We start from the raw sequence: 12,125 nt of genomic DNA, 5'->3' as shown, positions 1-12,125 counted from the left end.
GCTAAGACTACTTCTACTCAACCAACCCATTTTCATCGTTGTTTCTTTTTCTCCTTCTGGGACTTACTTGCAATTCTATTAGACTACTCAGCATATACTCAATGATCAAAATAGTCTCATTTTGTTGATGGCAATAATATATATATATTTTTTTTGGTCTAAAAAGAGCCATCTTACCTGTGAATATAGCAATTCAGAGCATCTTTTCTATTGCTGTGAATTTCCACCTGCAGAAACCATTTTGCAGATTTCTAGAGAAGAGGTTTGTTACAGGCCATCCAAACAGCATCAAGGGCTCATTTTCATTTGTTTAACAGAGATGTCATTTTTCTAATTTTCTCACCAATGTACCCTGAAGTACTTTATCTTGTCTAATATTTTCTCAGAATACAGATATTGTTTTATCTAAAAATACATTTTTATTTTTAGGGACAAGAAAAATCTAGAATCAAACTGTGGTAAGTAAATATATTTCTGAGATAAGAAAAAAATAATCATTAGTGATCATCAGACTTTCAATCCCACCAGGGGGCATCCCTGGTACAGGGTAGTTTCATCTAAGCATTTGGCTGAGTTTTCCTCAAACTGGCTATGCCTCTTAAAAATAGCATATTCTCAGATCTGCTGTGAATGGGCTATGGTATGGGATTTCCAAAATCAATTTCTAAAGTATTCTTTCAATCCCTCTAGAAAGAATATACATGCAAGTACCAGTTAGCTTCTTTAACATTTGAATTTGAAGTAAAGTAGTCAAGATAGGCCAAGGTCTGAGGAAGTCAAAAGAAGTTGACAGGCTGCTTTTGGCTTCTCTTAAATGTGTGTGTGTGTGTATATACATATATGTGTGTGTGTGTATATGTATTTGTGTATATATGTATATACACATATATGTATATATACACATATATACATATATACACACACACCACATATATACACATTCATATATATATACACACACACACTGCAGTGAACCATGATCACATAATAAAATACATATATTTCATTCGATTTTGGGCACATAACCTTGTTATTTTACAAACATGTTCTTCTTACTTATTTCACATTATTTCTATAGATGACTCTTAAGAAATTATATTTTAAGATTCTTTGGTTCTTTGGTAATGTTGCTGGAATTTTTTTTTTTTTTTTTTGCTCTGTTTTTAATTGAGGAATGGGAATGACCTCTAAAGCAAAAACAGAAGTTTCAAAATTGCTAATGATTTGTTCACAATTGCTGAAGAAACAATGGTGATGTCCCTGTTAGTGTGTGCCATTGCAAATAGAACCATTAAAATGCGCTTGTGATATTTGTATTAGCTTTCCTTCTATTTTATAAAGACTGTTCTTCCCTAACATCTTTGCGCTAAGCAGAGTCTGTGATTCTTCTCATATATGGCAATTCCTTTTTACCTCTTCTACATTGTAATTTTTAGGTCTTTTCTGAGTTAGTTTTCAATTCATTAACTTTAAACACTAAGATGTCTCTTCCTGCCTTTCCAGAAATGCATATTTTATTTGGCCACATACCTCTCAAGACAGATTCAATGAAACTTGGAACTGCTGAAAACATTTACTAATCTTTGATTGCTATTTGCAGTTGGAGGTAGCTGTCTCCTACATCCTTTTCCCACTCAACTCAGCAAAAATTAAAATTGACAGAAACAATTTCTAGAAAGAAAGTGGAAAAAAATGAACAAAGGAGTTGAAAACATATATCCTCTTTTTTTACATTAAGGTTTTTTCACATTGCTTTAAGTAACTTTCTGTTTTAACAGTAGTTCAAATGTATAATATGTACACATTCAAATTACACAAAGAAAATCATATAAAATCCCTTAATTTGACTGATAAGAAAAAAAGCTGTTTTGGGTACTCATTATGTACCCAATATATATGAGTCAATTGCTTTTTAAAACTATAGTGATCAGAGGTAAAATTAATGGATACAAATTAAAAAAGAGTTTTAAGATCAGAATACATTAAAACCTACAAAATGTCTTGTTTTGCCATGGGTTTGTCAATAGATCAAATGTGTAAACCATTATAATATAAGTGATAATGCAGCATCACATCTGTGCAGTGAACATTTTGTTTTAACTCTAAGTAAAAACTACCTGAAAAAAAAATTCAGGGGGCATATCTCACACTTCAGGTTTCTATGTCCAGATATTATTTTCTTCCATTAAAAACTTAGAGACTGCAATGTGACACCCCCTGGATAGTCTATAATAAGGTTTGTTTGTTTGTCACACCCAATGTATTAAAATTTAGGAAATTGTACCACTTTATTTAGATATTCTGCATTACTTGAAAACTAAGGGACAATAACACTGGATTCTCATTTCGCCAAGGCAATATTTGCTGACACCAACTGGGTCTTGCCTTCCTTAGCTAGAATATACATTTCTAAATTTACCATAAGCCTCTCCATTCCTTAATGTTTTTACAGCTGACTGACTTCATTCATTTAGTAACTGCCTGGCCCTCTAAGCATTCCATTTGCAATTGCTTGTATAAAACATGTGGCTTTGATGAAATCCTCAAGCTGGAAGTCTATTGGGAATTCCAGGATATTCTGAGGTCTGTATAGGACTGGAGTCTATTCCCAGATAGGCTCAGGACGGTGTATTGAGAGCAATGGTTTTGAGCTCTGATTGCACCCAATGCCCTTTCCTATCCCAAATGTTTTATAATGTTCATTTTTTAAAAGTGAAATAAAATTTCAAGATAATAGACCCTACTTAAGCATGTAATTTATACACACTGCCCTCATTACTATGATGATGAATTGAAGAAGTGTGAGATAAATGCTTTGTCATGATTATATTAGAAGACACAATGAATTAGACAGATGTACACCTATAAAGAGATGCACTACAAATATAAAAGTTGTGAATGTGAACTGATCCAAGTGTGTACCTGTGATGATTCTAACGGCTAAAACAGCATTGCACTCAGCAACATGATTTTCTGACACAGTTGGCATAGTAAAGAATTCCTGGCAAAGTTTCAAATGAAAGAAACACACAATGTTTCTTCTATATACATGGTAGTACATTTACAGGGCTAAATGTAATTAAAACCAGGCCAAAACTGCTTTGTGTAGGTATGAGAATATGTGAGTAAGATCCAACTTGGCTGAGCTCCAGTACACACACCTTTCACTATTATGCCGTGTGTTATCTGGTGAGAACTTAGTCAAATGGCATCTGGAAAAATGCTTTGTTCAGAAAGACTTTCTTTCTCATTAGAAGATATCTAACATCCTTAGACATAGACAAACCCTGGCCCAACTGAATAAGTGGCATTAGTGCCTTCAAGTTGTTGTGCCAACCAAAACAAAATAAAACAACAGATATCTCCCAGAATGTCTCCTGCAGATAGTACTGGACTCTGAAGAGGAACAATTGTCTAATGTGAACAACTGTCCAGAATTCTTAAGCAAATATAATCTGAAAGTTAAATGGTTGGCCTTTTAAATTTAAATTGACAGAGAAGGAAAATTTTAATTGTTTATGTAGTTTGTAAAATCTTACTGTGTTAGCATGTCAATGCATTTGCAAAAAATTCCTTGCTTTAAATTAAATAAATTCTAGTAGTTGTTTTCAGGTAATTTCAAATTACTTTTAGAAGTCTTATAACACTATAAAGATATTTTGTAAAATTTTTTTAGAAATTAAAAAAATTCCAACTTTTATATATGCTATATAATAAAGAAGTGAAAAGAAACAATTTGCAAGCAAAATTTTTAGTTTTGGGAAAAACTATTATTATATATGTTTCATTTTACTTTTACTTTTAACAATAAACATATAGAAAAGTAACTTTGACTTTTCTCCAATAGCTGCTGCAAAATGCTTTGTTTATTTAAAGCCTCATTTGTAAACATAGATGTAAAAAATTATGTTTTATCTCAGGTTTGATTTGGAGATTAAATGTAGATTAAAATTTGACTACTTGGCCGGGCGCGGTGGCTCAAGCCTGTAATCCCAGCACTTTGGGAGGCCGAGACGGGCGGATCACAAGGTCAGGAGATCGAGACCACAGTGAAACCCCGTCTCTACTAAAAATACAAAAAATTAGCCGGGCGCGGTGGCGGGCGCCTGTAGTCCTAGCTACTCAGGAGGCTGAGGCAGGAGAATGGCGTGAACCCAGGAGGCGGAGCTTGCAGTGAGCCGAGATCGCGCCACTGCACTCCAGCCTGGGCAACAGCGTGAGACTCCGTCTCAAAAAAAAAAAAAAAAAAAAAAAAAATTTGACTACTTGTTTCAGAACAGAATATAAACTGATTTTAATTCTAATACTCATATTTTGATCTAAAATAATTTCTATGGTTTTTAAATTTATGCTGTGTTTTTTTAAGTTAAAAACGAGAAATATTTAGTTGTATTTCTCAAATAATGCTTTGTGAACATGTGTAGTCAAATCTTATACATTAAAAAATTAGCTATAATCATAGGTCCTTTTTCTGTTTATGAAATATTACAGACTTTCTAATATGCCTGTAGAATTTTGATTACATAAATTTTATTTATAATCTGGGTAAGCATATCCTGAGACAAATTTGCAGAAATAATTCCTTTCATAATTCTATTAACTTGTTTCCTATCATCAGTGTTCTTTATGTTAGAATGGTCTCTGGTGATATACATTAAGCAACATATGGCAAAGAACCATTGTAGGGTGGCTGGCAAGATGGCTGAATAGGAACAGTTCTGGTCTGCAGCTCCCAGCGAGATCAAGCAGAAGGTGGGTGATTTCTGCATTTCCCACTGAGGTACCTGGCTCATCTCATTAAGGCTGGTTAGACAGTGGGTGAAGCCCACAGAGGATGAGCTGAAGTAGGGTGGGGCGTTGCCTCACCTGGGAAGCGCAAAGGTTTGGGGAACTCCCTCCCCTAGCCAAGGGAAGCCCTAAGGGATTGTGCCGTGAGGAACAGTGCATTCTGACCCAGATACTAGGCTTTTCCCACAGTCTTCGCAAACCACAGACCAGGAGATTCCCTCAGGTGCCTACACCTCCAGGACCCTGGGTTTCAAGCACAAAACTGGGCAGCCGTTTGGGCAGACACCGTATACATTACCTGCCCATTAGTCACTTAGTAGCTGTCTTGGTTGTCAGAACAACAGATCACAAGAAGAAGGATAAGTACAGTATAAGACACATTGGGAGAGAGAGAGGCCACATTCATATGACTTTTATTACAGTATATTTTTATAATTGTTTTATTGTATTATTAGTTATTGTTAACCTCTTACTGTGCCTAATTTATAAATTAGTTTATTATAGGTATATATGTTTAGAAAAAACAAAGTTTATAGAGAGTTTAGTACTATCTATGGTTTCAGGCATCCCCTGGAGTCTTGGAATGTATCCCTCAAGAACAAGGGGGGGAACTACATTTGACCCTTGAACAACATAGGTTTGAGCTGTGTGAGACCACCTATATGCTGATGTTTTTCAACCAAATGCAGACTGAAAACACAATATTCACAGGATATGAGACCCGCATATACAGAAGGCTGACTTTTCATACATGCAGGTTTCTTGGGGCTGACTGCAGGACTTGAGTATGCATGGATATATGCAGGAAGTCCAGGAACAAATCTTCCGCATACATCAGGGACAACTGTACTATATTACAGAGTGGGACCTTTTAGGAGGTATTAGGCCATGAGGACTCCCCGTTATGAATGGGATAATGCCTTATAAAAGGACTTGAGGGAGTGAGTTTGCCTGTCACACTCCTGCATGTGAGGACACAGAGTTCATCCCCTCCAGAGGAAGCAGCATTCAAGGCATCATCTTGGAAGCAGAGACCAGGCCCTTACCAGGCACCAGACTTGACAGTGCCTTGATAGTGGACTTCACAGTCTCCAGAACTGGGAGAAATAAGTTTCTGTTTATAAATTCCCCAGCGTCTGGTACTTTGTTAGAGTAGCAGAAATGAACTAAGACACCCTGCTTTAAAATTTTTTACCTATGTGATAAAATCCTTGCTAATGATCTTCTTTCTTCATTCAATCACATATTCGCATCACTGTATAACCTAGATCTCAGATAGTACCCAGAGGAAGACATAATCAACTACAGATCATCATCATCTATCATGAAATGCTTATACAGATGTAATTTTACTATATTTAAAATATTTAAGCCCACTAACAGTCTGTTTCTAAAATATCTTTTTAGCAAAACCATTTTATGAATACCAAGCTCAAGATACATGTTTCTGACAATTTTTTAATTATCAAACTATATAAAATAAATAACTCGGATGGGGCTTTCAAGTCTATGGAGGATAGTTCTACATGCTGCATTTATTTTGGTCCCTCCTCCTAGAATGGTACCTGTTTGTTCAAATGAATAGATATATGAGCTTTATAAAAACTGAATTTTAGTTATTGTTTGCTCAAAGTGGGACACTTTCTTCCTTTTATATTTAAAAGGAGAATTATAGAATAATAATGCCCTACAAGAATTATTTTATTATTATTTTTAACTTGAAGAATATTTACCACCTATCTCTCATAAATATTGTAAAAATCATTCACTTTTTAACATCTTTAAATCTTTCTATGAAAAGTGTCATAAAAAATACTACACCGTTGTGGTTCTTTTATCTCTTTCCAAGCTGTATCTTAGTTGTCCATTTTCCTCTGGGAAGGTGTTCTAAAGATGTTTTTGCAGAGTATCATAGTAGGACTTTAAACTAAGCATCTAAAACCGTTCACTATGAACACAGGGTAAATTGGGTTACATTGGAATGACAGTATATTCATTTGCAAGTCCCCTAACACAGTTATTTCAACAACTTAGCTTTTGCATTTATAGTCAGCTCCCAGCTGCAGAGGGAAATTCAATGGCCTCATTATTGTGTCTGAACTGAACTGTGTCATGCAGGAGGAAAGGCAGAGTCAGAGGCAGATTGGGCCTTCCGGTTCATCTGCAGTTTGAGCTGGTTCAGCAGCAGCCCTGAAGTCCGGAGTTATGATAGCATCAGCTCTCACGTGATGAAGCTCTGGTTCCTCTTTAAACCCTAAAGGAATAGCAATTTCTGCTCTTTGAGATGTGCAGAATTCTTTTGAACTCCTGTTGGATTCAGGGATCACAGGGATCAGCTTGACTCTTGGAAGCAGGATGTATTCATTCAGAGGCAGCAGCTTTGGCAGCCAAAGAGGATTGTCAGAGCCTATTTTCCTTTTAGCAGCAGGAGTAAGTACTGTAAAGAAACAGGGCTCAGGGAGGCTGCATGATGCATAAACAGTATGTAATCCACTGAATGTGCTGGGAATTAGAGAATAAGGGAATAGGAACACAATTCTGCTGCAAATACACTGTATGGGCGACACTGTTCCACTGTGTAGACTATTGCTTGCTAAACAGTTCTTGCTTTTTGGAGGAAGTAAAGTATCCCATACATATTGAGTTTCTCTCTCTCTCTTCATTATATATTTAACCTCCATGATTTACACACTCCCATCTTCCACAAAAATTAAGATTCTGTCACTGAATTCTGAACTCATGGCATACATATCTCTTTCTTTACACTACTGAATCATGCCACTTATTAAAATCTATTAAAAGAAAATAAGAGTGACAGGGAAAATTGCAGTTTAATAGCAAAAAATGAACTCAAGCATCAAAATAAGCATAGGGCAATGCTGAGCATGGCCGGGATGATACTGTTTTATGCATACTAGAGAAAAAATATACTTCAGAGAAATGACTTAACTAGTAAGTGAAATAGAAAACGTTTTCCTGGTGATTTGTATTATAGACAGGATTTGACTCTTTGAGTAGACTTGCAAACACTCTGGGCAGGAATAAATAAAGAAGACTGCTATCAATCATTGGATATTTACGCTAAGAAGGACTGTTTTCTTCTTCTTCTTCTTCTTTTTTTTTTTTGTCATTTGTTTAATGGGCCACACAGCATGGCTCCTGAAGACTATGGCTCCAAGCCCTGAAGGCACATGCTCCAAACCCAGCACATGCTCTCTCCCTGCTAATTTTCCAGCACTATTCAGAAGAAGGAAACTGAATGTAGGAAACAGCAATAGAAAGAAGAGAGGCTTGGCCAAGCATAATACTTGCAGCTGCGTTTCTGTTTCTGGGACAGCTCTGATTTGCTATTTCTTCGCAGCAGCATGTTCAGGAGAGTGAGATTTGGCATAGGCTTCCACATGGCTTTCTTCTTGCAGCGGAGAAGAAATGGCAGGAACTCCATTAGTACATTTTTAAATTGCCCACTTATTTCCCACTGAAAGGGAAAGATTTTAGGCTGTTTCACAGGATAATAGAATAATGAACAGCAATTAGTCAAAGGTTGTAAAAAGAATGCTTCTTAGTGTGATAACATTTGTCAGCACAATTGTGTCATTTAGACAGAAAGGTGGCTTTCATTTTTTGCTGTCACTTTGTTTTTCAATTTCTAAACATTTTACATTCAAGAAAATAGTATCAGTGTAAACCCTGCACTGCTACCTTAGTCTTGGAAACAAAAGAGGATGTTTAAGAAAAATACATTTTAATGTGTGAGCTTATCAATAAATTTTGACTTTTTAAGCTATCATACTTATTATTTTCTACAATCTGTCAAATTGATTTTGACACAGTGTCTATGCTATGCACGGTGAATGTAAATTAGGTCTGGGTAGCCAACATTTTAAATGTTTTAGTCATCTTGTAAATATTCAAATGCATGGCTTCCAAAGAATGTGAGCTACTGGGCATTGGCACATGTTTTCCAGTAACTGAATTAGCAGAATTGGGCTTTGTGGGAAGCCTCTACCATTTGGTTACTTTATAGTTCTCAAGGCTAAGGAAAGGAGAAGAAACACGAAAGACATAAATGCTTCAGATTCATCTCCCTTGACATCAAGGCAGCAAATGTGTGAATGGAGATGACATGCTCCTGAACTGCAGAATATAGAATGATGGTTGCCTTTAAAAGAAATCTAACATTGCTACAGTATTCCATTTAGGGCCCATAAGTGTGCATTGTGTATTGAATAATAAAAAGTCACCTAATATTTCTATCTGAAATATGCTTTTTCTTTTGTGTAACTGCTTGTAAATAAAATTGTTTAACATTTGTTCAATAGGAATTTATTGAGCATATATTATGTCAAAGAATATTTGTTAGACACTAGAAGAATGAAGAACTTCCAGGCATGTAATAAATAGTGTATTGAAAGGCAGAATGCATTTTGTTCAATAAATCGTGGCAAAGGTAGAATGCAATGGAAAGTTACTAACCAAAGGAAAGAACATTAATTTCAACTGGTTTAATTTTAGAAAGCTTTATGAAGAAATTGGCTTTTGAGTTAAGCCTGAAACAGTGATCAGAATGTCCATAAAGTGAAGGAAATCATGAGGAAAGGCACCTAGTTATTAATGATCTTACTCAAAATCCCATAGCTGGTAAGTTGGGATTTGAACCCAGTTCCTATGGATCTGAAACCCATGTTCTTTCTGCTATGGTAACTGGGTTTCCTGGCACCTAGTTATTAAAGCTCACACTACAGCCTAGAAAGGCTGAATTATAGAATGCATGGAAATAATAACATGATAGTTTTGAAAACATTCAGCTTGAGTTTATTAGAAAATAGAAGTCAATAAATTCCAAATTAAAGCACACCATACCTAGTGGTTAAATTGCATTTTGGGAGACAATGTGACATAAACTTTGATTCGTATCTTGCCTATTCCTGTCACCCACAGGAGCATTTCTTAGCATCTCCAAGCTTCAACTAAAATATATCAAATGTAAAACCTATATAATAGGTTTGTTATAAAGACTTTATTGAGATGCTCTATATGATATATATAAAATATACAAATACTGTGCCTAATACTCATTTATGGTAACTTCAATTATATCAGCAATATTAGCTTTGTTGTTATTATTATGTTGTTTAAGATCAAGTTGGAGCCATAGTTTGTGGCCAAATGTTATGGAAAGAATTGAAAGTTTTGCTAACCTCACTGTAAATTGATTGTTAATTGGAAAATCTATTTTGAAGAAGGCAGTTGTGATATTATAAAAGCAGCTTTACAAGAGTGACCCCAGCATGTGACGGTTGTGGTGAAGGCATGATCATCTGTCAGGAGGTTCCATTAGTAGGCTGAGGATGAGTAAATGAGAAAGGCAGATATAGCCCAGTAATATAAATTGTTGTCTATTACACAAGATTATGAAAAGTATGAAGAGTGTAAGATATTGATCACATTATTATGAGAAATTGCCTCAAAGTAAGAGAAAATACTTTCAAGAATATACAATATAATCAGTTTACTTTTAGTGTTTGAGCTTCAGATGACTTGAAATCAAAGTCTTGAATGAAAAAGTGATATCAGTACAATTGATATAGGATATATAATTAGTGCAAATGTAATCATGAAATAGGTGTAATTTCCCAGGGAGAGAAAATATTGTAATAAGAGACCAAGATTAGACTCTTGAAGAATTCCAACATTAAAAAGAGAGAGAGAGATATATAATAAGAACAAAACTGGAGGCATCACATTACCTGACCTCAAATTATACTACAAGGCTATAATAATTAAAAGAGCATAGTACTGGTATAAAAAATAGACAAATAGTTCAGTGGAACAGAATTTTAAAAACCCCAAAATAAAGCTACATATCTACAGCCAACTGATCTTTGACAAAATCAACAAAAACATATACTGGAGAAGGATATCCTCTACAATAAATGGTGCTGGGAAAATTGAATTGCCATATGCAGAAGAATGAAACTGGAGCCCTATCTCTTACCACATACAAAAAATCAACTCAAACTGAGTATACTTAAATGTAAGACCTGAAACCATAAAAAAAAAAAAAAAAAAAAAAAAAACTAAAAGAAAACCTAGGAAAAACTCCTCTGGAGGATTGGTCTAGCCAAAGAATTTTTAACTAAGACCTCAACATCACAGGCAACAAAACCAAAAATAGAAAAATGGGACATAATTAAACTGAAAAACTTCCACATAGCCAAGTAAATAATTAACCGAGTGAACAAACAACCTGAAGACTGGGAGAAAATATTTGCAAACTATGAATCCAACACAGTACTAATATCTAGAATTTACAAGGAACTCAAACAACTAAACAACAACAGCAATAAAAACAAACAAACCATTAAAAAGTAGCCAAGGCTGAGCATGGTGGCCCATCCCTGTATTCTCAGCACTTGGTGGGGCTAAGGCAGAAAGATTTCTTGAGCTCAGGAGTTGGAGACAAGCCTGCCTGAGCAACATTGGGATATCTCATTTCTACAAAAATGAAAACATTAGCTGGGCATGGTGGCATGTGCCTGTGGGCCCAGCTAGCCTGAGAAACAAAGTGAGACCCTGTTTCTAATTAAGGGAATATGAAGAGACTCAGAATGTGATGAGAAAGTAAAGAAAATTTAAAAATTAGACCAAAAAAAAAAAAAAAAAGACTCAAGAGGCTATAAAGTCTTACAGATCTGCTATAAGGAAGAAGCACTTGTCCTTCCTCTTCTCCTCTTTGTTTTATTTCCTCTCCTTCTCCTTTCTTTGCATATTTTTTCTTCTACTTTTTCATGTAGACAGAGGAAAATAATGTTCTAACTTAGGATTCAACAAAGAAAACTGAGACGGTTCCACTAGATATAATACAATCTATTTATGCTACAAGTACCTAGCATCCCATGATTATACATTTACTACCACTCATGTTCCATTTTGCTTGCTGTGACTTCAGGGATTGTTTGTAAAGGAAACACAACTTTTACAAAAATTTTTAATGAGGCCAGTTGCAGTGGCTGATGCCTGTAATCCCAACACTTTGGGAGGCTGAAGCAGGAGTGTCATCTGTGGTCGGGAGTTCCAGACCAGCCTGACCAACATGAAGAAACCCTGCCTCTATTTAAAATACAAAATAAGCTGGGCATGGTGACGTGGAGGTTGCGGTGAGCCAAGATCATGCCATTGCACTCCAGCCTGGGCAACAAGAGTGAAATTCCATCTCAAAGAAAGAAAGAAAGAAAGAAAGAAAGAAAGAAAGAGAGAGAAAGTGCAAAATCATCCTATTTTAAAATCATTCAGTTTTACATTTTTTTCTCCAAAGGCTATTAAATACATGCCAG

The sequence above is a fragment of the Macaca nemestrina genome, chromosome 4, assembly GCF_043159975.1.
Source record: "Macaca nemestrina isolate mMacNem1 chromosome 4, mMacNem.hap1, whole genome shotgun sequence".
NCBI lineage: Eukaryota > Metazoa > Chordata > Mammalia > Primates > Cercopithecidae > Macaca > Macaca nemestrina.
The sequence above is the reverse complement of the archived record's forward strand: the minus strand, read 5'-3'. Positions refer to the sequence as shown.